Genomic DNA, 27,718 nt, shown 5'->3' on the forward strand with positions numbered 1-27,718 from the left:
TCGAGGCAGGAGAGCGCGTAATGAGCACGAGGCCTGTCACAAGAGCTGAGGACAGGAACACTACCAGACGCCGGCTGAGACAACAGCCTTGGCCTTGATCGATATTTGCTTATAAAGAGCAAATTCCTTCCAGATTTTCTGTCGTTCTACAGTTCATAGAGCTAGAATAGGACACAGGGTCCAGGCCAGCAGAGGTGTGTAGTGAGTGCAGCATAGACCCCCCCAATACAAGCAACAACAAAACATCGAGCCCCCGTGCAGGTGTTAGGCAATAAAAGCTAACAATAATTTGAGTGAAGATGGCCCGTCATGGTCCTGAACCCACCGCCACTTCATCTGCTGTCCAGGGGAGTAGCTTCAGAGGTGATGATTGAGGTGTAGTTACACCCCCCTCCCCCCACCCACAATTAAGGCATTCTTGGCTTGGTAGTTGGGTCGCTTTTTCTCGCCGTGCAACAAGAATATAAGACAAAACAGTGACCCCTGACGTAAAACAGGTGAGAGAGAGATTTGCATCTAGTGACTTAATTTCATACTGTAAAACCAGATAACCTGAAATAAATAGGGGTCCTGCTTGACAAAACTGTGTGATCCTAAGCAAACATTCTATTTCGCTGAGCCTCCATTTCCTTTATCATCACACATGAGAGCATTTTTAATGACTTGAGTTCAGGAAGTGCGCTGTACAAGTGCCTTTTATGCTTGAGTTCATAGATGACAATGTTGCTCCATCTATAAAAAGAATGTTTAGGGCTTACAACAAATGACTTGCCTCCTAGGTCACTAATGGAAATGTTGAGGGCGTGGAGGGCATTAATGTTTCTAAGTTCATGTTTAAAAACTGTAACGTTTTATAAATGTCTGTCTATGCAGCGATATATTTTAAGGGGAAACGCATATGCATGCGAAAGAAATAGTTTCTTCAAAATTCAAAAAAGTGTGTGATATTTTAACATTAAGATTGTTTATACTTGCCAAATGTTTACATGGCTCGGCTCGTGCATGGACTCTTAGAACCAAGCCAGACCCTAGACTCCTCTCTGGCGCGGTTCTCACCATTAATTTACTGATGCACCCACCTCTATTTGAAACTTGGGGTTAATACATGGGGTCATCACTTAATTGATAAAAATATTTCCAAAAGGCAAGTATTGGAAACATGGAACCCTGGTTTGACGACAGCAGGCCCGGTTCTAGCGGGTGGGCCGGGTGGGCCCGGCCCACCCAAAGATGAGCCTGGCCCACCCAAACAGGAGCCTTGGCCCTCGCAGTGAGGGCTTGAAGGCAGGCGCAACGCGCAGGTCGTGTGTGTCAGCCCGGGGAGACAGCTTCCCGGGCGCACACACACACAGACAGTTTAAGATTATCGCAGCCGCACCAAAGTACTTAACAGGTCTTTAAAAGACCATTAGCATGTTAATTAGGCTTTGTTTACTTTTTTCACGCCTTCATCTCTGCATGGTGAAAGGGGACAAATCCTCTATGCAGCGCAGCGGATAAGTGGTCTGTTTATTCCTAGTCACCCCCTGACCCCTGCAGCTGCTTATCACATAAGACTGTGACACAAAATATAACTAATGGAGTAGGTAAGAGAATGTGTTACAAAAAAAAATCTTTTTAAAATCTGCACAGGCCCAGCAGGACGCATACTTCGTATGTGCTTCATTTAAACAGTTTTTATCATTTCATCATAGCCGATGCTGGTCAACAATAAAACAATACAAAATGGCAATGTCCAGATAAAGTTGGTGATTAATGATCCTGCTTTAGAGCAATCGTTTGTCTGTTAGTATTTTTGTAATGCAGACGCACTGTATTTTATGTGGATAGCTCAGTGGGTTACTGCCTTTGTCACAGAGATCCTTGTGTTACTTCAGAAGTTACAATCCTAACAAAAGGCAGTGAACAATGAACTGCCACCAAAGAGCTGCAAACAAACATGAATGGTATAATTAGAACTTCGCTTTTTTTGTTTTGTGATATAGTTAGAACTTCCCTAGTCTTTTCATTATTCTAATGTTGCTAAAATGAGTATGTTTGGGCAGATATACATTTTTATCAGTAAAGCTGACCCCCATGGAATACTCTTTAAATCCTAAGGTTGTGTTTCCCCAGACCAAACCCTCTTAAAATATACTACACCAGAATGGATGACCTATGATTCCTACTACACCTTGTAATCCTCATTGGCTTATGTGACATTCCCTGTAGACTGATTTACATACCTGCATGATTCATTGTCTCTGTAAGTGTGTGCGTGGTGTAAAGTACTGACACACACTACATTGATATGAGCAGCGTTATACAACAAATTAAATGCATATGAGAGAGGGGATACGTAAACATGAGGGGCGCTGGTGGAGGGTGCCAGTGAGGGAATCCGAGGAGGAGGTAGTGGGAGGGGCTATGGAGCGATGAGGGGCACTGTTGGAGGATGACAGTGAGGGAATCCGAGGAAGAGGTCATGGGGTGGAGGGGGAAGCTAGGGAGAGATGAGGGGCACTGGTAGAGGGTGGTAGTGAGGGAGTCTAAGGAGGAGGTCATGAGGGGGATGGGCTACAGAGAGATGAGGGGCGCTGGTGGAGGGTGGCAGTGAGGGAATCCGAAGAGGAGGTCATGAGGTGGAGGGGGAGCTAGGGAGAGATGAGGGGCACCGGTGGATAGTGGTATTGAGGGAGTCTGATGAGGAGGTCATGAGGGGGAGGGGCTACAGAGAGACGAGGGGCACTGGGGGAGGGTGGCAATGAGGGAATCCGAGGAGGAGGTCATAAAGGGGAGGGGCTATGGGGAGATGAGGGGCACTTGTGGCGTGTGGCAGTGAGGGAATCCGAGGAAGAGGTCAATAGGGGGGCATGGACGGATGAGGTACACTGTTGGAAGGTGGTAGTAAAGGTATTTATGAAGAAAGAGGTTTTTGGTGCAGCGCCCAAAAAGACTTTTGCATCAGCGCTGAAGCCGGCCCTGTCATGGCCTTTCTGTTTTTGTTTATTTAATTAGCAGTCGGGCCATATGGGCCACTGTGGAACATACTTTAAAGTGTGTGCTAATTATATTTATTGCTCTATTCAATGTTTTAAGTATGAAGGTGATTTTACTAATGTTTTTACCGGGAGATGGTGCCTGACATGGAGCGGGGCCCAAGGTCATCTTTGAGATACGGTGCACTGCAGAGGAATAGTGGCTAATCAAGCTTGTAAGGGAGTGCGTTGAAGAGTCCGTGGTCAGGTGGAGGTAGTAATGAAGAGGGATTCTCCCTGAAGGCTCACACAGAGGGAGCCCGAGAAGTGTCACTTGCCTGATACTCCCACCTCAGAAACCTCCTCTTCCCATCAAAGGAACATTACATAGAAAAAACACTTTTTGTGAGTGATAACATTAAAAAGAGATTTGGAAAAGAGTGAGTTTTACTGGGCCTTGTAAGACTAAGAAGAGGTAAAGGAGGGACCTGAAGCAGGCCTGCCTAGACATATATGCGACAAATCGAGCCCGCCGTGGCCCACCCAAATGCGTCCTTGGCCCACCCAATTAAAAATTCCTGGAGCCGGGCCTGGACGACAGTAACATCAAGGCTTCTGGTAGCAGAGACAAAGAAGAGTGCATACTGTGAAAATACGTGAGCCCAGGGCAGGGACTCCAGATTGTTATTTGGTACATGACCCTAGTTATGAGTGCCCAGGTGGGACGGGCGGGGAAGTAGCTTGGGGCGAGGGTGTTTGGGGTGTGATATGATACCAGCATTTGTAAAGCACACAGCTACCTCCGGAGAGATTTCCTTGTGCTGGGGGCAGTCGGGAAGATTAAGCGAGCTATTGCCCAGAGTCACAAGGTGCTGGGCTAACCTGCCGCCGGGGATCGAACCGTGAGCCCCCCTGTTCCGGAGTCAGCCGCCCTGGACGGTGCACCACACCTCTTCCCCACAAACCCTCCAAATGCATTCTTGGCTTGGTAATTGGGTATAGGGGCCTGAGTATGGTGCACTATTTGTGTGTTGGCGTTTCTCGGCATTACAATTTCGCTAAGAGGCTTAGAAGTACTCCTTGAATAGGTGCAAATTTACTACTTTTCGTAATTCACAAAGATTGGCAGAAGAAGGCTTGGAAAGCTGTGCCAGTTTCAGGTTTCCGTGCACACTACAGTTAACCAAACACCCAAAAAGTGATGGGATAGATGCTAGCATATAATCTAACCAGTGGCAATAGCTCGGATAGCATTCAAACCCATCATTTTTAACCCACTGTGCCACTCTAGACAGAGCAAATTAGTACTGACCCTGTTCCTCATGGAAACAGTCCATTATGAACTTTAGTCATTTCACTCCTCCACATTGCAGCTTATTGCCTTTTTAGTTAGGAAATTTGAGATTCACACACCCCAAATCTTACTGACTAAGCTACGAGCCTGCTGCTGCCATGTTGGTAGCTAAGCCTCTGAGGGTCCACTAAATTTTCTCCAATTGCCAGAGACTGGACTGTTTTCTCCTCAAACATCTGTGAGCCCTTAGCCAATATTGTACTGAATAAAGAAATTAATAACAATTGCTGGCACTCCCCAAATAATGTGATCAAGGCAGTGCCTAAATCTAAAAGACGAGATAGCAAAACAAACCCCCACCACATCTCTCTGTCTCGACAACAGGTCTACATCAGCTTCAATAATGCTGCCTGTGGCTTCAACATAGAGCATCTTCTACAAAGTTCGTGGTCATTCTGTGTGTACACTAAAGTAGCACAACACTCCCACTGAAATATGACCACACTAGCTGGACCAGAACCATAGTTATAATATGTGCTGCTGTTCCAATAGACGGTAATGTGGGAAGTGAAACTGCTGCATTGATCAAGGATGGACTTGTGAGAAAGCACGGTGGCACAGGTCATACTTCCTCAAATGGTACAAGGCCAGTGTTCACTTAGAAATCATGGACAGGATTTTAGATGGGGAGATCTTTCATTGCTTCTTTGTGACTCTGGAAAGTCTACCAATGTGCGGATACTACATCAGTTACTACATCACTTGGCCTACTTCTAAGATCTAACTGTTTCAGAGATGGAAGAAGGCTTTGCCTCAGCTCCTGTCTTAGCCAATCAAACAAGGGCACTTTTGTTGTTGGTTTGGGAACCAAGACGGAGGCAGGCCCTCACTCACTTGTTCCCACTTTGAGTTCCCATGATGGACCCACCAATAGCTATGACAATCACCACAATGTATTGACAAGCATTCAAAAGATTCAGGTTTACAATATTTGCCTGATGGATAAGTGGTCTGTATTGACTTCAAGTCCACATAATGCAAATAAAACATAAATAATTCGATAAATAGAACATTTAGCATCCAATAACTCACAGTTGATAATTAGGTACAGTATCACAATAATGCTAATATTAATCCTGTTACATAGTAGATATTAACTACTTTGAGGCGAACAAGTAAAACAAGCATTTGCAATGCAATAGGTCTCACATTAGGAAAGTGTGAGCTAAAGGTTTTGTAAATGACATTTTTTTTTTAATATGTGTTGGCTTTGAAAATATATAAATTGATAGCATTGTTATTCACAAAGCCAATAGCTTACACTTTCCTAATGCGAGTCCTATTGGCTATGGCAATGCTTGTTGGTAGCAAGCAACGACAGTGCTGTTGTTGTGGTGCTGAGTGATGATGTGGTTGGGCTGAGTGATGTGGTGGTGTCGCCGAGTGATGTGGTGGTGTCGCCGAGTGATGTGGTGGTGTCGCCGAGTGATGTGGTGGTGTCGCCGAGTGATGTGGTGGTGTCGCCGAGTGATGTGGTGGTGTCGCCGAGTGATGTGGTGGTGTCGCCGAGTGATGTGGTGGTGTCGCCGAGTGATGTGGTGGTGTCGCCGAGTGATGTGGTGGTGTCGCCGAGTGATGTGGTGGTGTCGCCGAGTGATGTGGTGGTGTCGCCGAGTGATGTGGTGGTGTCGCCGAGTGATGTGGTGGTGTCGCCGAGTGATGTGGTGGTGTCGCCGAGTGATGTGGTGGTGTCGCCGAGTGATGTGGTGGTGTCGCCGAGTGATGTGGTGGTGTCGCCGAGTGATGTGGTGGTGTCGCCGAGTGATGTGGTGGTGTCGCCGAGTGATGTGGTGGTGTCGCCGAGTGATGTGGTGGTGTCGCCGAGTGATTTGGTGGTGTCGCCGAGTGATTTGGTGGTGTCGCCGAGTGATGTGGTGGTGTCCCCGAGTGATGTGGTGGTGTCCCCGAGTGATGTGGTGGTGTCCCCGAGTGATGTGGTGGTGTCTCCGAGTGATGTGGTGGTGTCTCCGAGTGATGTGGTGGTGTCTCCGAGTGATGTGGTGGTGTCTCCGAGTGATGTGGTGGTGTCTCCGAGTGATGTGGTGGTGTCTCCGAGTGATGTGGTGGTGTCTCCGAGTGATGTGGTGGTGTCTCCGAGTGATGTGGTGGTGTCTCCGAGTGATGTGGTGGTGTCTCCGAGTGATGTGGTGGTGTCTCCGAGTGATGTGGTGGTGTCTCCGAGTGATGTGGTGGTGTCCCCGAGTGATGTGGTGGTGTTCCCGAGTGATGTGGTGGTGTCGCCGAGTGATGTGGTGGTGTCGCCGAGTGTTGTGGTGGTGTCGCCGAGTGATGTGGTGGTGTCGCCGAGTGATGTGGTGGTGTCGCCGAGTGATGTGGTGGTGTCGCCGAGTGATGTGGTGGTGTCCCCGAGTGATGTGGTGGTGTCCCCGAGTGATGTGGTGGTGTCTCCGAGTGATGTGGTGGTGTCTCCGAGTGATGTGGTGGTGTCTCCGAGTGATGTGGTGGTGTCTCCGAGTGATGTGGTGGTGTCTCCGAGTGATGTGGTGGTGTCTCCGAGTGATGTGGTGGTGTCTCCGAGTGATGTGGTGGTGTCTCCGAGTGATGTGGTGGTGTCTCCGAGTGATGTGGTGGTGTCTCCGAGTGATGTGGTGGTGTCTCCGAGTGATGTGGTGGTGTCTCCGAGTGATGTGGTGGTGTCTCCGAGTGATGTGGTGGTGTCTCCGAGTGATGTGGTGGTGTCTCCGAGTGATGTGGTGGTGTCTCCGAGTGATGTGGTGGTGTCTCCGAGTGATGTGGTGGTGTCCCCGAGTGATGTGGTGGTGTCCCCGAGTGATGTGGTGGTGTTCCCGAGTGATGTGGTGGTGTCGCCGAGTGTTGTGGTGGTGTCGCCGAGTGTTGTGGTGGTGTCGCCGAGTGATGTGGTGGTGTCGCCGAGTGATGTGGTGGTGTCGCCGAGTGATGTGGTGGTGTCGCCGAGTGATGTGGTGGTGTTCCCGAGTGATGTGGTGGTGTTCCCGAGTGATGTGGTGGTGTTCCCGAGTGATGTGGTGGTGTTCCCGAGTGATGTGGTGGTGTTCCCGAGTGATGTGGTGGTGTCCCCGAGTGATGTGGTGGTGTCCCCGAGTGATGTGGTGGTGTCCCCGAGTGATGTGGTGGTGCCCCCGAGTGATGTGGTGGTGCCCCCGAGTGATGTGGTGGTGCCCCCGAGTGATGTGGTGGTGCCCCCGAGTGATGTGGTGGTGTCCCCGAGTGATGTGGTGGTGTCCCCGAGTGATGTGGTGGTGTCCCCGAGTGATGTGGGGGTGTCCCCGAGTGAAGTGGGGGTGTCCCTGAGTGATGTGGTGGTGTCCCTGAGTGATGTGGTGGTGCCCCTGAGTGATGTGGTGGTGCCCCTGAGTGATGTGGTGGTGCCCCTGAGTGATGTGGTGGTGCCCCTGAGTGATGTGGTGGTGCCCCTGAGTGGTGCCCCTGGGTGATGTGGTGGTGTTCCTGAGTGATGAGGTGGTGTTCCTGAGTGATGTGGTGGTGTCCCTGAGTGATGTGGTGGTGCCCCTGAGTGTTGCCCGCGACTGATGTGGTGGTGTCCCTGAGTGATGTGGTGGTGTTCCTGAGTGATGTTGTGTGTGAGGGTGAGGGTGTGTGTGAGGGTGAGGGTGAGGGTGTGTGGGGTTGTGAGGGGGTGAGTGAGGGTGAGAGGGTGGTGAGGGGTGTGAGGGTGAGGGGTGTGAGGTTGTGAGGGTGGGTGAGGTTGTGAGGGTGGGTGAAGGTGTGTGGGTGAGGGTGTGAGGGTGAGTGAGGGTGGGTGAGGGAATGTGAGAGTGAGGGGGTGAGGGGGTGTGAGGGTGACGGAAGGGAGGGTGAGGAGGTGTGAGGGTGCAAAGTAAATGGTGGCAGGGCAGACATCATAAGGCAGAGAGAAGAGACTGCGTGGTGACTGCGTTGGTCAGTTTCAGAATCAGGAGGGGCAGAGTCAGCACAGTCTCCGAGGGATCAACGTGTCTAGAGGCAAAGCATAGCGGATGTAGCATTGCAGCTAGCAAGTCGAGTGTTTTCAAGCTGAGTGTCCCTAGAGAGATGGCAACACGGCAACAGCATTTTAGGAGCAAGGCTACTGTAAACAAGCACGGTAGGCTTTCACTTTCGTCCAGAAACAAGCTCTCAGCATTGCTGTGGCGGGGGAGGGCAGCACCCTTTGAAGTCTGATGACGAGGCACAGACAAATGGTGGTGCGCGATGTGCACGCGGGGGGGGGAGGGGGGAGCGGCAGCATTTGAAGTCTGATGCTGAGGCACAGACAAATGGTGGTGTGATATAGCTGGCTCTGTGCACGCGCATAGATCACATGAACTTTATGCGATCCGCTGCCGTTTTGTTAGACTGTTCTTTTCCGCTTACTATAATCTCGCCGGAGCAATGCGCAAGCACATTGGCTCAGGCAACACCTAAAAAAGGGGGTGTCGTCAATCACTGCACTCCCCATTCGAAGCAGATATAAATAGTTGTCCTCATTGAATCAATAGTACAGTGCTGCTCAGCACACTCTTTGTAATTTTAGAGCATGAATCCTTCCAATTCTTTACAGGCGATGCACATAAGTCTGAAATCGTTATAAGAAATCTTCCTTTATTATTTTCATATTCTATTCATCCAGTTTGCTTGCAGCCTCACACACTTTGCGAACGTTTTTTAGATTAGATGTATAATCACTAGTTGTAAACTCTCACTACAGTGGCAGTTCGGGCAGGACTGTTCCCATGAGGCACAGGGTCAAGACTGATTTGCATTTAGCTGTGTCTGAACTGGGGTGGCGAAGTGAGCTAAAGAACGATGATGGATTCAAACCAGATCTGGGACTGGGGGTGAGTGTCTGAAAAGTTTCAGCGCTCCGTCCATCATCTCCTTGCGCTTGCTTTGTTCGCCGTAAGTTGGCAGGGTATGCCCAGACGTGGGTCCCTTGCTCACTTTGTCACTGGATTCAAGCTAGGCTGGCTGAGGAGGGCTGAGGTCCCAGGATTCTTGTTTCCAGTCCAGGGAAAACATGGCTTGGCTTGGCAGTGTAGTGACACATATAATATTAATGAAAGAGTAAACAAGTGGTTATAATTAAGATGGGCGTGAGATGAGCGAAATTAATGTAGGCACACAGATTGGGGCAATAGATCCATATGGCATTTGTCGCTTGGATTTAGGAGTGTGAATGATTAGTGACTTGGTGACTAATCAACAACAATAGTGGTCTACAGTGGTTGTCAATTTCGATGCAAGAATTTACTAGCCTGATGTCATGTCTTACAGTCCATTAACAGGCATTAGAGAAACTATTTTACATACTCAACAAAAGTAGGAACAAGCATAGTTAGGGAGTATATATTTGAAAAACAACAGTAGGAAGGCATGGAGATAAGATCAAATTGGGACATATATTGTTGGAAAGGAGTTTATTAGAATTGTTAATTGTGAGCATATGTCTCACAAACTGCTTAAGAACATGGTGATTGGCACCTTTTAGAAATTGTATGGATTTATTGCTATAGTTTACAGGATGATTAATTTACTTTTTCAATTAAGGGACTATTAGAATAGAATGAACCAGGTCATTTGTGAATGAATGACAGACTTAGGGTAAGATCTTAATTACAATAAATATATATTAACCCAACTATACATTAGATGTAGGTATTTTACACAATCTTGTTTTTAAAAAAAACCAACAGAAATACATTGGGAAACTAATATTATGCCCTACTCTGATGAGTCCAGAAATATCTTACAAACTGAGATACTTGAAATTTAACACTTGAGTGGCAAGTTCACATATTATTGATAATATATCATGCTGGCATAATACCAAACAAGATAGCGTGAATGTTGAAAGATGTAATTAAGAGGGATAATCCTGATGTACAAAGTTGGTTAAGACAATAGTGACCGCCATACACTTTGTTTATTATATGATTTTTATCATTATGTAATGCAAAGAGAATATATATCTTCAGCAACCAACTGGGAAATGAATAATGTTAAATGCAAACATCAATAAGACTCGTGGGATGAGGACTGGTGTGCACGTAATTCGGTGTATTTGTGTTAAATGAATTAATTGCTTTTAAAACTGAGAGGTAAGCTCCTGAGGCGGAAGCCGGGAGCGAGGCACTATCTTTGAAAATAACTGCGGTCACAGATTGCTTGTGATTTTAAAACTGTGTGGTGTCACTAATTGCCTGTGTATAGTTTTTAAAGAAAACAGACTGCTTGTTTTTAAGAAAATTTCCCCTTCTTGGACCTTCCGAGACCCAGTTGGTGCACGCAGCGGAGCCAGCGCTGACGCTGCACGCTGGGCAGATACTCCCCCTCGCGCCCTCCCGCCACGAGCGGAGGCCACGCCCCCTTTTAGGCCACGCCCCCTCTATCCTCAGCCCGAACACCATAAATGATGTGCAGTTTTCGGTCGCGCAGCGGGAGAGCGCAGCGGGCGCGCCGTTTGCGCGCCGAAGGTGCGCCTAAGGCAAGCCCGTCTGCGCTCGTCCGCGGTCCGGCGCGGTCCAGGGCCAAAACCCCTGCCCTTTCTTCTACAGATCCGCTAACCTATAATAGACAGGCCCTATGGAACTTATGCCCGCCGATAAACGAGTGTTGCAAGCACAAAATGGAGGTTCTATCCTCTGTCAAATGCCGACATTGCACATTTAAAACCTGTAAACAGATAGGTAACGGAGAACGGACTATGAGCCTCAGAGGAGGCTTGTTAAACTGTCGATCCCTCCCGAGACACGCCTTACAAATTTGGGACCTGCTCTTAGAGGAGGACCTGGATATACTTTTTCTGACGGAGACATGGCTGGGGGTAGACTCCGACCCTGAGATCATCGAATCCCTTCCATCAGGGTATAGTATAGCCAGGGTGGACCGACCGTCTGGCCGCGGAGGTGGGATTGCAATGATTAGCAAGGCCCCCCTGATATGCTCCCTCGAACCTTTTGGAATAGAGAACTGCGAAGCTGGCAAATTCGCACTGAAGCTTGGCCCTCAGGATCACATCTCGGGTGTCCTCCTTTACAGACCTCCTGGGACCCTGGGAAAGTTTAGGCCGAGTCTGCAAGAACACCTTGATCACCTAGCACTTAGACATAGGAAAGTTCTCCTCTTGGGTGATCTTAATATTCACTTTGATGATATCCAGCTAAAGGAAGCCACGGAGATGAGGCAGGAATTACAAAATGCAAATCTGGTACTAATAAATTAAACACCCACACATACCCATGGCCATCTATTGGACCCGGTGTTTGCCAACTGGGAGGGTTTAACCACGAGTACTCCCAAGCCACTTCCCTGGACAGGCCATTTCCTAGTCCCTTTTGAAATCTGTACTTTAAGTAAGCCTACCCCCCCCCCGTTGAATGGCAAAAATAGCTACCCATACCGCAAATGGAAAACATTTTCTCAACCCATCTTTAACGAGATGCTACGTTTAGGTGGGATGCCGGGAGGCACGGATAGCGAAAGTGCAAATCAAAACTTAGAAACCCGGATCCTTGATGCCTTGAACAAGGTAGCCCCTCTTGCCATGGCCAAACAGGGGAATAGAGTTAGGAAATCGGCTCCATGGTATAATATAGATCTGCAGTCGATCAGATCAGATTGTAAAAAGCTAGAAAGACGTTGGCGCAAGGACAAGAATGAATGCACTAAACTCCAATATAGAACAGCCCAGAGAAGGTACCAAAAACAGGTCAGAGCTGCAAAAGCCATCTTTTATGGAAACAGAATTAGGGAGGCGGACTGCTCATCCAGAGAGCTCTTTAAAATTTATAAAGAAATTTCGGTTGTCGCACTCTCCAATGTTCCGGAAACTGATTCCGTTATGGAATGTAACAAGGTGGCAGAATATTTTGCCAATAAGGTTAATAAAATATACAGCTCTTTCTCCAAATGTCCTACGAATGGAGAAACCTTTATAGAACTGAAGGAAGGGGAGTTGCTAAATTCAAAACCGAGGTTACAGTGTTTTACCGTACCACCCAGTAAAGAACTTGAAATCATCTGTACTAGTATAAAATCGGGTTCACCGCGGGATCCCGCCCCTCCACGGGTCCTGGGCGCCAGCATAACGGTCTTAGAACCTTACATCCGCCATGTCCTCAGGACATCCTTTGACTCCCAAACCCTTCCTAAAAATTGGAAAAAGGCAACTGTACTACCTATTAGAAAAAAAACTAATATAAGCCATGATGTCCTGGAGAACCTACGACCGATTTCTCTACTGCCATACACCGCAAAAATTGCAGAGAAAATTGCAAATGTACAACTGATGGAATTTGCAGAGAAGAATGATCTTCTACACCCATCCCAATCGGGTTTCCGAGGAGGCTTCTCTACTGAGACGGCCTTATTACGAGCCACCGAAACTCTACGTCTAGGAGCTGATGCAGGCCTAACCATGGCACTGGTCATGCTAGACCTCAGTACTGCGTTCGACACTGTAGCACATATCACCTTGCTACAGTTTCTGAACAGAGGAGGTGTAACTGATAGAGCACTCGGTTGGCTGAAATCGTTTCTGACGGCCAGAAGCTTTCAGGTTCAACGGGGCTCATTTCAGTCGGAAGAGAGGGCATTAGAGCAGGGGGTACCTCAGGGCTCTGCCCTAAGTCCTACCCTTTTTAACCTATATATGGCCCCCCTGGCAGAGCTAGTCCAATCGTTCGGCGTAGAGATTGTCTCCTACGCCGACGATACACAGCTCTTACTCACCCTCTCCCAAACTCCTGCCGCTGGAGCCAATAATTTCCGAGCCTGTATGCAAGCATTGGCCACTTGGATGGATAATCATTGCTTAAAATTAAACGGCTCCAAGACAGAAGTCCTGGTGGTTGGGGGTGATCAACGGCTCTGGACATGTGACTGGCGGCCAAGCTGTTTAGGCGCCATGCCTACACCATGCCCTGAAGCGAAGAATCTAGGGATATGGATGGACCCCAAACTCTCTTATGAAACACACACCAACCGCTTAGTAGGCAAGTGTTTTGGAGTCCTAAGGACTCTCAATAAAACCCTGGACCTCCTTCCTTTGGAGGCTCGGCGTACTATGACCCAGGCATTGATTACGTCACGCCTCGACTACGGGAACGTCCTCTTCTTGTGAGCTTCGAGTAAAAGCATAGGACGACTCCAGATACTGCAAAATGCCACAGCCCGCCAAGTGCTTAGACTCCCAAAAAGAGCCAACTCTAGAACCGCCCTGAAGGCCCTCCACTAGCTCCCAGTGAATAAAAGAATAATGTACAAAGCCCTCCTAATATGTCATCGGATCCTTTGGAACAAAGCTCCCAGCTATCGGACAGGTCTGGTCACCTGGTATGAACCACGCAGATCGCTTAGATCGGGCGGCATGGGCAAGCTTGTAACCCACCGCTACAGGAGAGAAAAAATGGGAGGTCGGTCCTTTAGAGTGGCGGCTGCCATAGGATGGAACAAACTTCCCATCAGTCTCCGCCTTGAGCCTTCGGAAACCATCTTCCGACGTCAACTGAAAACTCACTTGTTCTCCCTATAACTCTACTTATGCCCACTGCCTTGTACTCTCCTCGCCTCTGGTGAGCTTTTCTTCTCTTTTTTAGCGCGGGGACACGCCGAGATGGCGTAATCCATGCGCTCTATAAATGTCTTTATTATTATTATTATTAATGTGAACATTTTTTAATCTAAACCGTTAATATTGATATGTATACATTTATTGGCTGTAGCTCTGAAAAAGATTATCTTGAACAAGAAGCATTTATCATCACCTTAGTGCAACACATTTTATAGGTGTCTTCAATGTTAGAAATAATTCTATTTTGCAACTGGTGCCCGTTAAGTCAGGCCACTAACTTGCTTTCAGTGATTGGTTTTAACAACAGAGTCTTGTAGACAATGGGCGCTGTGTGATATTATCAAAAGTACATGAGGTACTTCGGTCATAAAATCATACCTAAACACTAGAAAGGGTGTTTCAATTGTGTCCTTATGTCCTCTAGCAACTTTTAGAAGTTCGACATGGCCCAATCATAAACCAGTAAAGAAAGAAATCTCCAGTGCTGTTGGAGACTTTGGGACAGGAGTGATATTAAATTGACTTGCGTAGTTCCTGCCTCAATTTTGACTATTTTGTCCTACAATATCCCACCAAATCAAAACATACGTGTATGTCTTGTAGTTTCTAGTTCACATTTTTTTGCACACTTCCAAAATATTTTCAACTACATTTTTGATTCTGCTAATCCAAGCTCTACCACGACAGGCCCCAACTCATCTCTGTTGAACTAACTTACTCACTTACTCATTTTCAGTTCTTGCTCGGCTACAGCAATCCCGACAACCAAGACCAGACGCTGCTCATGTTGAAACCAAAGCAATCTTGCATGTTGTAGTATCTTCATGCTATCCTTTATGAGGTCTATCTGTTAAAGGATACTTAAGGAGGTATTGGGAAGGTGCGTCCAACTTCAGACCCTATCGCACAGCCCCTTTGGTTGTGAGGCCATAATCTAAGTCCATTCTATTCTGTAAGAGTATGATCTTCTGAACATCTAACGGATCCAGTTAATAAACTTAAGAAAATATCAATGGAATTGGCTACTTCTTTTAGTCTCTCTAGTATTACTCACCTAAAATATAGTTGAGAAATAGAATGGAAAAAAATGTGTTCTCTTCGAAGGTCTGGTGACACCATACCACCCTTTCCCCCACCAACTTAGAGAGGATGAACATCTGAGTGTCTGACAGTTAAAATCAAATAGATAACAGATCCCACGACAGCACACTCGTAAGGCATGCAGAGATAGGCTATCTTGCCACAAATGAAATATGCATTGTCGCTGTGAAATCTACATTTATGAAAAACAATGCCAGTGGAAAGACGTGATTCATAGCAGGTTGCCTCTTGATGTATAGTCTCTCCAACAATGTCACATTCACTCAGTTCTACAAAGACACTATAATTAGTGTTTTTTTTTTATCTTCACAGAACTGCTCCTTTTCAGGTTTATAGTGACCGGTGGGATTACTGTATTCTACAAGGCCATGAAAAGACTCCTGGGAGCTGCAGGCACCTTCTGGCAGTCTTTGCCCCTGATAGAACAGATCAAGGCAAATTTTATTTTTGATGAGGGGCGCTCCCATCAAACACACACCTCCCAGAATATCAGCAGGCAAGTGCGTGCAGTTCCAGCATGAAAACAAATTATTCATTTGGTGGTATTTCTCAAGAACAGCAAGTGGAAGTTCTTTTCATAATCATTGTGGCTCCACTCAAGGAAAGTTGCAGTACAATCTGATAACGCCCCATTTTACAGCGATGAACTATTATCCATTTCCCTCTCTTCATTTGCTGCTCCCCTTCCGCTGCCCACACACTTAATTTAAATGGATGGCTCTACCCCAGCCCCCACTTGCCCTCCCCGGCTGATTTTAATCTATTCCAGAGTACGACAACCATCTTGCAATGCTTTTGCTTTAAGAAAAACATTCCAAGATTGCCGCCATACACAGACACACAGGAGTGGCCATCTTATAGTGAGTTGTGACAAAAACTCTGGAAAAACAAAAACGCATTGGTAAAAATCAATATCTCTACAAGTCTGTGTCACAGACCAACTTAATGACTTTAAGCATGATCGTTTTTAAAATGGGGTAGGTGAGGTAGCCAGCTTTTCCAACCCATGGTGCAAATGTTTCTAATATACAGTGAAGATAAGTTACAATTTAACCAGTGCCACATTGCTCCTTTATTTTGAAAGCTATCAACACACCTCAGTCTGAATACTACAGGTCAATTTGAAAACACCGACACCTATATTGAGCCAAGGATTACCTGGCTGATGGGCCTTAATCAGGACAAAACGGTCTCTGGGTTGCTTGTGTTCTGGTTCATGCAGTTCAGACAGGACGGTTCCCATTGGAGCAGGTTCAAGGCTGATTTACGTATGACTCGGTCCTAGCTGAGGTGGCATGGTGTGCAAAATAAGGATGGACTGGGATGCAGTCTTGAGTAATTATTAGTGGCTGGGAATAATTCAAGCATTTCATCTATCACTTTTTTGTATACGTTAATCTATTGTATACTGGCATCTTTCTTTTACTTTAGTGGCAGTAGGACAAATAATTAAGAATAAAGCTCATCTAATTATATTGGAATAAATAATTATTTTTCAAAAAATAAGATCAGAAGAAGGTAATACATGCAAAACATTTTACAGCCATTGAGATGACACTGTATGATTACAGGGTAATTTGCTTCTTGCTACCACTGGGTGGTACTTACCTTCTACTGCGGTCAAATGACTGCAGACTTGTACCCGCCCCAGTGAGGATATTTTGAGCATCTAATCCACCACAGTGTGAAACCCTCCCTGCTGCGGTGGTGCTTTGCTGTTCAGTTGCATTAAAGTAAGCAGACAGGTGTTAAGAGATGTCAGGAAACAGTTAGCGTGAAAGCCTGGTTTTAAATAATTAGGAGCCCAGGTTCTATGGTATATGAATTAGGAAACCAGAATGTGATTTTCCAACTATCACACTCATGGAAAGGGCAGATGATCGGCCAAGAAAATCTAATTTCGAATAAAATTTGGTCTTGAAGTCTCCACCAATAAAAAACTGAATTTTACTACGAAGGAAATCGTTTTACACCACAACACTGAAGAACTTCAAGGTATCAAATATCTTTTCCAAGTTGATAAGCACTGGTCTGTTGATTTTTAGGTCTGCTTTCGTCCTGGTTTCGAACCCATGGACAATGTGCGTCACCTGTGATCTCAGAGGAGAAACGAGAATTGACTTCAAAAAGTTTTTGAGGAAACCTTGCTTTGACAAACTTTATGATAGGATATACATAAAAAATACTAGTCTGCCAAATTCAACTTGACAAATGCCTTTTATGTCCAAAAGTTTACCAGTTCTTTTTAGGGATTCCTGGGGGATTGCCAAATGTACTGCGTTCCTTTTCTGTAATGAGTACCCTTTCTTTTTAGTCAATCTCCTTCCAAATTTGTGAATCTTCTGGCAACTGTGTTTACATACTTATTGCCCTTCTCATGTCTCTTCCCACCTCTGCCTTTCTAAGTTGCCTTCCTCTCAAGAACCCCTCATATTTCCTGTTTGTAGTATAATTCTACAACTTTCCTTTTTTTTTTATTCGTGTGATTTTGGATCACTCCCATATCCTTTTCCTCTTCGGTCCCTTGCCTACTATGAAAGCCAGCTCTCAACGTAATTTGAAAATCTTCATAATGAGGCTTTTTGCTGTTTTTAGGAAACCGGGAGCCCGCTTGCTGTGACACCAAGTGACTGAAAAGCCATCAATATGGAAAGCCTGTTTCCTGTGGTGGTATTGCCTTTAAGCTGTGAGGGAATGGCAGGACTGCTAGCTCAGGTAGACGAGCCAAACAGGTCAAGATAGCCTGGAGTAGTGGCCTCAAAGCACCAAGCCCAGAATGCAGTAGGAGATAGAAGTCGGTACTGCGCATGCTGGAGCTACGACAAGCCAGCACGACCATTCTGTTATTTGACAGAAGTCTCCCAGAAAAAAAGACATTTTAAGAGCCCTGGTGCTTAAAAACAGAACTTTGAACGGTGAATATGCTGTCCTGACGAACATCCGAATCACTGAAAGCACATCTTTACAAATATTTCTACAAGGTTGTGTATGGAGCCAAGCCAGCCCAGCATCAAGGCTCCTTTGCAACAGCTCCTGGCTAAGAGCACTTTACACCTAGCTAAGGACCCCTTGAAGCAAGTTCTTCAGCATTTCACTAAGCACTGCTTGCCTGTGTCTACCTGAAAGGCACCCTGGTGTACCTTAAGTGGGAGCAATACCACCCCATGCAAGCAGCACAAGATGCAAGAGCTAGGAAATGCAATTGATTGCACACTGCACAATCTGAAGTGAATTTCTTTTTAATGACTGGAAAACCTTCATCACACCAAAAGCTCAGTGTCCCTCCAGTTTAAACTTCAATGGCTTATCAAACATGGTTCCTGCGTGCAGCAGCCTTTTCTGTTCATTCAGAATTTACGGTCATTGGCTGCAGGTTTAAAGGGCAAACACCTAGCTGGTCTGAAATACAAAGGCCAGGGGAACAGAAATCATTTGTGGGCACCAGCATGGAAAAATGCACCAGACATCGCACACTGGGGTATGCCTGTGCTTTCCCAACAGGTCAAAGAAAGGCATATTTTCAGAGCGTAAATGGGCAAATGTTTCCTGTGTATGTGTTTGAAGAGCACCACTCTTTACTAAAGCCCCAAAACACTTCCCCACATACTAGATAACACCAGGTCCTTGAAATAATTTGGGGCCACATCCGTATGGCTGATAAATTCTGCTACCCGCATATTACTGAAACAGCAGATGTTACGGGGACTTGAAAGTCTAGGAGCATTCAAAACCAGTAATTATCAAGAAATCCCTCAAGTCTGCAGTACAGAAAAACACAAACACAACAAAAGGTGAGGGGCGCCAAAACCATCAGACTCAGACACCTTCCGACCTAAATCAATATCCCCACACCACTAAATAATTCCTTAGCATGTCCAGGACACCTTGTTAATTAATATGTTTGTTTGTTTGTTTTGTAATGCGCATGAATCACCCCCAAAGGGATATCTCGGCGCAGCAGGAACAAAAACGTCGAGTAGCCTAGAAGTTAAAATAGATCCGTTTTTTAATAATTTTCTAAAATTGTGGTGGGCATTGCATTCTCGCAGATGTAGGGGAAGTTTATTCCAAAGGTGGGGGCTAGGAATGTAAATGCAGGGCCTCCTGAGCGGGTTTTCTTGATGCGTGGTATGGCGAGTAGAGATTTGTTCATAAATTCTCTACCTGGTGTCCCTTTTGATCACCTTACTCTATGATCAGAACGTGCAAATCTAGTTATCAGTGTGGTCTCGACTTTTCCAAAAATCTGCATGGAGGTATAAAAAAAATGAAATCAAATAATGAATCTTAGGGAAAAGGATGGGTTTAGTGTTTATGCTGCAATCTTCCATCTCCCGTAGTAGAGTACTTCTGATCATCTTGCTCACAATTCTCTGGCACTTGTTTATGCATCTATTGCTTGAGATTCTAATCACAGTTATGCAGTTCTTGTACATTCCAGGTGTAACCAAGAAGAGCAGTCAACACAGCAAATAGCATAGGAAAGAGAATTGAATAATATAAATAAGCTCAATGTATACATAACATGTGACGACGTTGTGCCCATCCAAAGACCTGCAGTCCGACTCATCTCTTTTTTTCTTTAGAGGCTAATAACAGGAGAACCACTGCGATGGATAAAGTCCAATGAGCACCCTCTATGAAACACTGAAATAATTTCAGCCAATAGGAATGCTGGCACTGTTTGCATCCTAGGTTTAGTGGCAGGGACATGAATTGGTCTTAAACAAGTGCCATGTTTTTTTTTTTACTGTGTTGTGCCAGATTAAGATGAGCAAGCGCCATCTGCTTTACGGAGCACTTATTACTGGGCATTAACTGCTAATAATTGTTCTCTTTATGCGTCCTCTCCAGTCCCTGATTATTAGGACACAATTAACAGTGGTTAATGTTCTCTGCAGATGGCAATAGCATGTAATGTATAAAGTGCTTCGAGACAATGCAATATGGGCTTTGTATGCTATATAAACCTTATATTGAGGATTGTCATCATAATTTTTCACAGTCATAGCCACAGTATGGTGCTGTAATGAATCAACTGGCACAGTAACGAGTGACACAAAGTAACAGATGCATAAAAAACACAACTCTGGTCTTCTGGAGCCTCCCTTTAGAAGATCTTTTCACAATTTCATATTTTGGAGGAAAGTCTTCAGATGATGGCATACCCGCAGAGGCCCTAATTTCATCAGGATGACAATAAGTGCAACAAAAACACACTTTTGCCCCTGTACAGATTTCACAAGATATGTAAAACCTGGTAGAATCTGTGACCGTAAATTACTGCAAAATACCGGCTTTGCAGCGCAGAACGAGAAAAAATGTGTGGTATTTCCATGTTAGACCCACTGTCATTTTAAGAATGTTTGGGGCTCTGGGCAATACCTTTTTTGGGGTTTCCTGTTCGCAACTACAGTACGTTAACATTTACAACATTTTACAAAATGTTTCCGTCAATTCAAGTACTCGAGATGTCAAAAAATATTGAACCATACCATAAATATTCTTAAAATGTATCCTAAATACAGACCTTGAAAGTTTCTAAACAGGGGCCACAAAATCCTTACAATGACACTGGGTCGAGAGAGACAGTCTGGACTGAGGGGGAAGTAAGCAGAGAGAGGAACAGTGTTTGAGATCGATGAATATAGGGGAGGTGATGACGTAGAAAAAAATAATTTCCTTCCCATGGGGACCCTAGAAATATGGGGGTCCTTGACAATTGCCCATTTTGCCAAGGTTTTAAAACGTCTTGGGTTATTCCTCATTTGGAAACTCAGAGGTGGAAGTAAAAAACACTCCTGGTGATTGTGGTATTTACCAGGTGCGGCATTACCTATGTAAAACAGAAAACTCATAATGAGGCCCTCGGGCTTTTCAACCAATGTTTAATCTGGATCCGACCGTGAATACTTCTCGCCTTCTCCGACTAGCCAATCACGAATGGCATTCAGACTCGGGCCCCTCCCCCGCCTTTACAATCATAAAGGCGGTTCCAAGCCACTCTATGTGTGAAAAATCTGCTACAGTGCAGACGCTTCACACAGGCAGAATCGGCGACCATTTTTCGAGCTAAGTAAATTCAAAATCTGCTGACAGGTGTGCACTTCAAGTCGAACAGCACACAACAGCGAACGCCTCGTTTGCACAAATACTAAAATAGACATGTCATGTGCAACACGTGACTCGGTGACAATAGGCAGCGGAAGATGAAGGGAAGCGTCAAGCTTTGATGAATCTAACCCACAATGCAGCTCAAAGCCAAAGAAAAACCGCACGACTGTGAAAAAGCAAAGCAGCGAAGACACAGTCTGCAGGAAGTTACAGGTTCACTTCAAAACCCCATGAACCTGCAATGGCCGCTCATGGACATTAACATGTCCCAGAATCTTTTAGGCATCGCTATATAAAGTTACTCAAAAAACAAAGTACCTAGTGGAGTTTCAATATGAAAGCATCTTTCTGCGGAAAGGAACCGAGCAGCCCTCAAAGTTGATAACAAAAACGTATTACATGTGTTAATAAATATGTTGCATATGACTTTAAACCTTTTTTTTAGCTTTGCAATGCTTGGAAAAAAACAACACCAACGTAATGCGGTCTGCATAATGCACAAAGAATATAAGGAATTAAATGTGACATACAACGCGATGATAGGGTGTACTTGACAGATGTATAATAGTCCCTCATGTATACCAGTGGAAGTACTTTCTGGAAGGCGGAGTGATACGGCGAAATAACCTGCTAAATGAGGTGCAAATTCTACTCCTCTAGATTGAGCCAAAGCTCACTCTGTGTATTTTAAAGAATTAGCAACGATACTGTGCTGTCATTCCCGACCTAATAAAAAATAGTTACTCTGCTTAACACCAAAGTTCAGTACATTGTTGCTATCAAGGTGCAAAGAAGTAACAAAAATGTTTTTAAAAAAGTTTTAAAAAAAACTGCAAATAGAGGTTGAAGTAAGAGAACACGAAGATATTATTTAATTTACAGTCTTTGTGCACTCTGGAGTTACGAGTTACGACATACTGAGAATATATATATTGTTTTATAATTTATATTTGTAAAGCACAGACATATGCATAGGTTTCTAGGCACTGCGGGCCGTTAGGGAGATTAAGTGAGCGTTAGGGAGATTAAGTGAGCTATTGCCCAGAGTCCGGTGATGGTGAGCTGGCACCAGAGTCGGGAATTGAACTGTGAGCCCAGCGCTCTGGAGTCAACCGCTCAGGCCGCTGTGCCACACCTCTCTCCCAGGAAGACCTTATGCCCCCAATGCTAAGTAGTCATGAACTGCGGCCCTGCCCAGAAGTTGCTGATCACCAGTTGTGATCTTCAGAAATTCCTATGTGGAAGTGAGCACAGGCGGTGGCTTTCACCAACGTTCTATGGCCAGGTCCAATTGGTACAGGGGAGGCGTGAGCACCAGCAGTGGTGTTCGAGTTCCTTATAAAGAATTCACTATGGGGATTTCAGTGGACAATATTACTTTTGGAATCTACCATATAACTCGCTCCCCACTTGACTAATCTGAGCACAGCTTTCCACCTTCTAACTTCAGGCCTGAATTTGACTTTGGCAGGCCGAGTAATGTCCATTAGCATGGCGGAAGACATCAACTCCACCATCTCGACAGTGCTCAGCCTGCCAAATTTAGAGGTGACCACCGGCTTAGTGGTCATCTCCGAACAATGAAGGGAACTGCCGTCACTGCAGTTACTTTTTTTTCCCAAACCATCCTTTTTATATTTTAACCAAGAATACTAATTACCCTTCCTTCCTCCATCTAAGCAAACCCAAAACAAGGAGCATAAAAATAAAAAATAATCTTTTTTTTTTGGTTGCTGAGCGGGCTACATTATAGACCAGTATAAATTATGAAAACAACACATATGTAATCAGAGCAGGTCAACTCCTAACACAATGTAGCCCCAATTGGCCATAACAAAAAGAGAGCCTTAAACAAATGACAGGCACCCCCATAATCTTAGAGAGGAAGCAAATCAACCTTGCCCATGTGTTACGACCCATCCCCTCAATGGAGCCTAGATTTGCTGCACCCTTCTTAGGGGGCAGCAAACCTAGGTGACCTTTGTGTGTGTAAAGCGCCCTTTCTGTCTGATAAATGGAGATTAACCGAGTTAGTAATTGATTATATGAAGGGGGAGCAGGAAGGAGCCAGGCTGTCTCCAGGCACAATCTGAGCACTGTCACAGCAAGACATAGAAAGGAGGATGGAGCCGTGGAAAGAGCATACTGTTCCTGGGCCACTAAGATTCCCAGGAGAATCAGTTAGGAGGTAACCCTGATCCGGAGCTTTAATTGTATTGCGAGAAAATGAGATATATCCCTTCTCAGGTTCACTGACCCTGGCACTCTGCCAGCATATGCACTATGTCTACCCCTGTCTCCTGACTGCGCGGACAGTTTATGCAATAAACTCCTCCCCACTTTTTAATTTTCGCTGGGGTGATATATAAATTGAACCATGTTTTGTAATGTTGTATCTGAAGGTTGGCTGAAATGAGAGTTGAGCGAGATAGTGCTAAAGAGGAGAGAGTGTTCACAGTTATTTTCAATGTACTGAAAGTTTGGTGGAGTGCTACTGTTTGTTTTGACAGCCATCCACCAAACTTTTCACTTTTTTTTGTTTTTCAGAAACAGTTTCTAAAAAATAAAAGGCTAATGACTGCCGTGTCCCTGCAAGTTTTTTACTGTCCCTCCCTGACAGTTTTTCCTGGCAGTGACAGACATGAAAAAAAGGATTTATACTATCCACCCTAAATGGGGCAGACAGTGTAATGTCCTTCCTCAGTCAGCCCCTACTTGGTTGAGCCATTGGAGGAAGTATTCCATCGAAAGTGCCGGCAAGGTCTCTATCGAACTGAAAACGTAAGGTCCACCAGTCGGTAAATGAGACTGGCAGACCGAGGGCTTGGCGGGCAAGGTACTCCATAGTATTTGCTACCCAGAATCATTTTAATCTCTACAAGAGGGCCTCAGATAGAAATGGTTAATTCTTTAAAAATGTTATAGACTGCCGTGGCACACACAGAGTATGTACCAAATGGTTTCAGGGGCAGCTATGTCCAGATGCACAGTACATACTGGCACCAGATCGCTGTTTGTATTAGGATTAATGGGCAGAGCTACATTAATGCCATCTCACCTTAAATGCGATTTGAATGGGAAAAATGTGCATATTGTCAAGGACTGTTCAGGAAGCATGAGGCCAAATAGAGCTATTTGTTTTATAGTAAAGGGTAAGGGAGCGGGTCTTCATAATGAGTTGTGGAGCTAAAACAATCAGCTCTCGACAGCCAATCGGATTTTTCTTCACATGAGCCTAAATTGAAACTCAGCCAAAAATTAGTTAGCATCTACATGTACAAACGTTTATGTTTTTCAATTTTCAAAAGAAAAAAGAAAAGCTTGGGGATTTATACTGAATGATAGACAGGAGCGAAGCTGGACCACTGCCCATATTTGGTTCACGTTTGGTGTAAATCTTTCCAGCGGGTTTTGCCTCTGCACTTGAGCAAAAAGCCCCACCCGAGTTTCAGTGCGAAACTTTTGACACCCAATATATAATATGCTTCATGGGGACCCATTTAGTTCCACTGCACTGGTTTAGCAAACAAGATACATAGAGTCAGCATTTGTGAATCTCTAGTGCAAGTTACAATGGCCTTTTTGGTGAAATATATTCTTGGCCTCTATTGGCCAATCTGCACCAAATGTTCAATACAGTTTTTGGACCACAAAAAAATAGTTTGTTTTTGTAAAGAAACTTCTGTAAAGAAAGTGAACATGGGGATCATTCTGATCATCACACTCGTTTCCACTCTGCACGCAACTGCAATATCTGCCAGCCAGCCAACAAGGAAGTATTAGTTTTAGGATTCAATGCATCATCAATGAATGCCTAAATGCAACACAGAATGCAATATACTTTGTTTAAAACAACTGTTAAAACACCCTTATATACCCCACGTTTCTCCAAACAAGGTATAGTATTTGACACAACTTCTAATGTAAGGTACCTTCCCCGCTCCTCTCCTCCCAAAAAACAGAGTGACTTTTGTACAAGTCACAATTAGAAACCAAGACCAGCAAGATGGTGACCTATAGTCAGACATGTAACAACCACTTCTTGCTACCATTCACACGTTTATCTTTAATATGTTGTCACAGAATTTTTGTAAGTACATCCTGTCTGGAGGGTTTATGAAATTAAAACTGGTGCACGTTTTTCAAAATACTTGATCATGGTAATGGCCTTCATTCCAACTAAATTCCACAACAACAGAACACGTTGACTCCATCATTGAGAATCTCAGAACTGAAAAAATGTGCCCCGTTTGCTAACCATAACACAGATGGTAGAAGTGAGCTGTAAAAATGGTGTTAACCAGGGGCATAGCTTCAGGAGGAGCGTTTGGGGTGTTACGCCCCCGCTAATAAATGTATTTTGTGGTAAATAGTTAGGTACAGGTGCTTTCGGTCAAGTATGGTGAAGTGTCTGTCGGATTTCACCAGAAATTGTTACATACAAAGAGACAAAAACGTGAACATACTTTCTCTCCGTTTTGAAAGTCTTAAAAAATTAAGTTAGTATAAAAAATATTGATTTCCCGTACTTAGTACCCCTACCAATCCACATTCCTATCCCTTTCCACTGCCTCTTAAGCCCCTCTCATGTGTACCTTTAGTCATATAATCTATTTCAGCATTATTTTACAGTGTGACTATTAGAAAATCTGAAGCTCCCCCCCCCATCTTACCTTACTGATCAAGCTACGCCCATTGTGGTAACATGTATAACGTTTCATGGTGAGGGCACCTCAGGATAATGATCTACATTGCAAGAGCCAGAATAGCAATTCCTTTTAACATTTCCTGATAATGCACACTTTCCTGAACTGTTCTAATATACATCTATCTTTTTTTTTTTATCTATGGCAGCCGCAGGGCAGTATTCCCAATGTGGGACAGGAAGGCTTTATGGTGGTGCATATTCCTTGCCAGAGAGTGTCAAGAAAGTGATTCAATAAGGTGTGGTGTAGTCAGTAAAGATAGGTGGGTGTCCACTTGTGGATGTGGGGAAAAAGGTCATGTTGGTTTGGCTAGTTTACCTGAGGAAGAGGATGAACACTGTGGTAAACTGGAAGCAGCGATCAATTGTACTCATAATCAGTGCACTGACTGTGAGAGGGTTGGAGTGGATCCTGCACACGCTCTGCACCTAGTATCTGGCTGCTTTGGCGGAGATGAAGGTTTCCACACCCATGCATTGAGGTGTTGACGTTTACTGCAAGGTTTCTTGTAGACGGGGTAGCATCTGAGTGTGAGGCAAGAAGAGAACAGTGCAGATGGGGTATGGTCCCGTGGGGGGAGTGAAGTAAAGAATTTGGGTTTTGGAAGTATTCCATCAACAGGATCAACCAGGTATCTGATATAATGGACAGCATACAGAAAATTCGAGATCTAGCTCAAGAAAGAAAGATAGCTAGAATGAGGAAAAATTAGGGTCATTTGAGAATGGGTAGTAGGGGAGGCAGTGTGATGCCCTAATACTATTTAGAGGAGGTATGCCACCTGGAGAGGTGGAGTATGAAGACAAGAGAAAAGCACCAAGGACTGAGGCTAGAAGGGCAACAATGGTTAGAAAAGCTGCAGGTTTGAGCCGCAAAGGACACTAACAATGGCCAGTTGGAAAGGGAAGAGAACAAGTTAACCCTGGAGCAGGCGATGGACTGTGTTGAATGCACTAAGAGGTCAAACAAAGAGGGTTACTATCAGGCGGTTGTGAGGTACTGAGGTTATAAAACTGAACACAAGTGAAGTGCCCTTAAGTGGGGCTGACAAGTTTAAGAAGGTTGTGTTTATAGAGACTGTGCGAGAGTCAATTGATCAAGAGCCCGTCCAGTATTTTAGAAGTCAAGGTCAGAGGAGATTAGATTAGATTAGATTTTATAAAGCGCGTAGTCACCCATAAGTATCCCAGCGCTAAAGGAGAGGTGGGTGATAGCTGGAGAGCAGGTGTGGTTTTTTGCCAGGGGCACACAGATTGTCGAGGGGAGCCAACAATGAAGGGAAGGGTGGTTAAACAAAGTTGAAAAGAAGAGACTGCAGGGAAGAGATCTGCGCTTACCAGTCTGAGGTATGAATGTGTAAAGTCTTATCAATATGGGCTGGTAAGCTCAAATGTGGGAAGATGACTTTATGCTCTTTTTTTCAATAGCATCTATGCAGATTAGGTGCCACTTCAAAGTGCTACTAACTCCTTTAATTATTACCTCGTCGTCAGTTTTCCATCCCATTCCTTATCCAGGAGCAGCATGTCTGCTCCACAGAACGTTTTATCTAGCTATGGCCAAAATACTGCCCCAAATGTGGCGCTGCCTACCATGCAGGCATAAAGAGGGAAGTACGATACCATGACAGCCTGAGAATACCAAAGGAAGTAAAAAAAAATTTAAAACTATCACCAGAAACCAAAGAGAGAGGGACGGGTCCAGGAACGGAACAGAAAAACCCGGACTTAGAGTAATGAAGATTACCGGCAAGTCACCAGGCATTCCAGGCCACCCTAGACTCTTCGTTTACCTGCCCCCTGCATCACCATAGAGTCCTACGACAATATGTCTCCACGCCAGTCTTTGCTATCACTAGAAATGCTTCCATGTTTATATAACATACATGAGTTCTGGGATACAGGGAAACAGACAACCTCCTTGCAAAAAGCTG

General features: G+C 45.0%; 1 protein-coding gene across 1 annotated transcript in view; it reads right to left on the reverse strand.

Annotated features, from left to right (window-relative positions):
* Nucleotides 1-27,718, reverse strand: part of ABR (ABR activator of RhoGEF and GTPase) — a 1,246,002-nt gene that overhangs the window by 1,215,787 nt on the left and 2,497 nt on the right. The window lies entirely within an intron of this gene.

Source organism: Lissotriton helveticus, chromosome 3_1 (genome assembly GCF_964261635.1).
Source record: "Lissotriton helveticus chromosome 3_1, aLisHel1.1, whole genome shotgun sequence".
Lineage (NCBI taxonomy): Eukaryota > Metazoa > Chordata > Amphibia > Caudata > Salamandridae > Lissotriton > Lissotriton helveticus.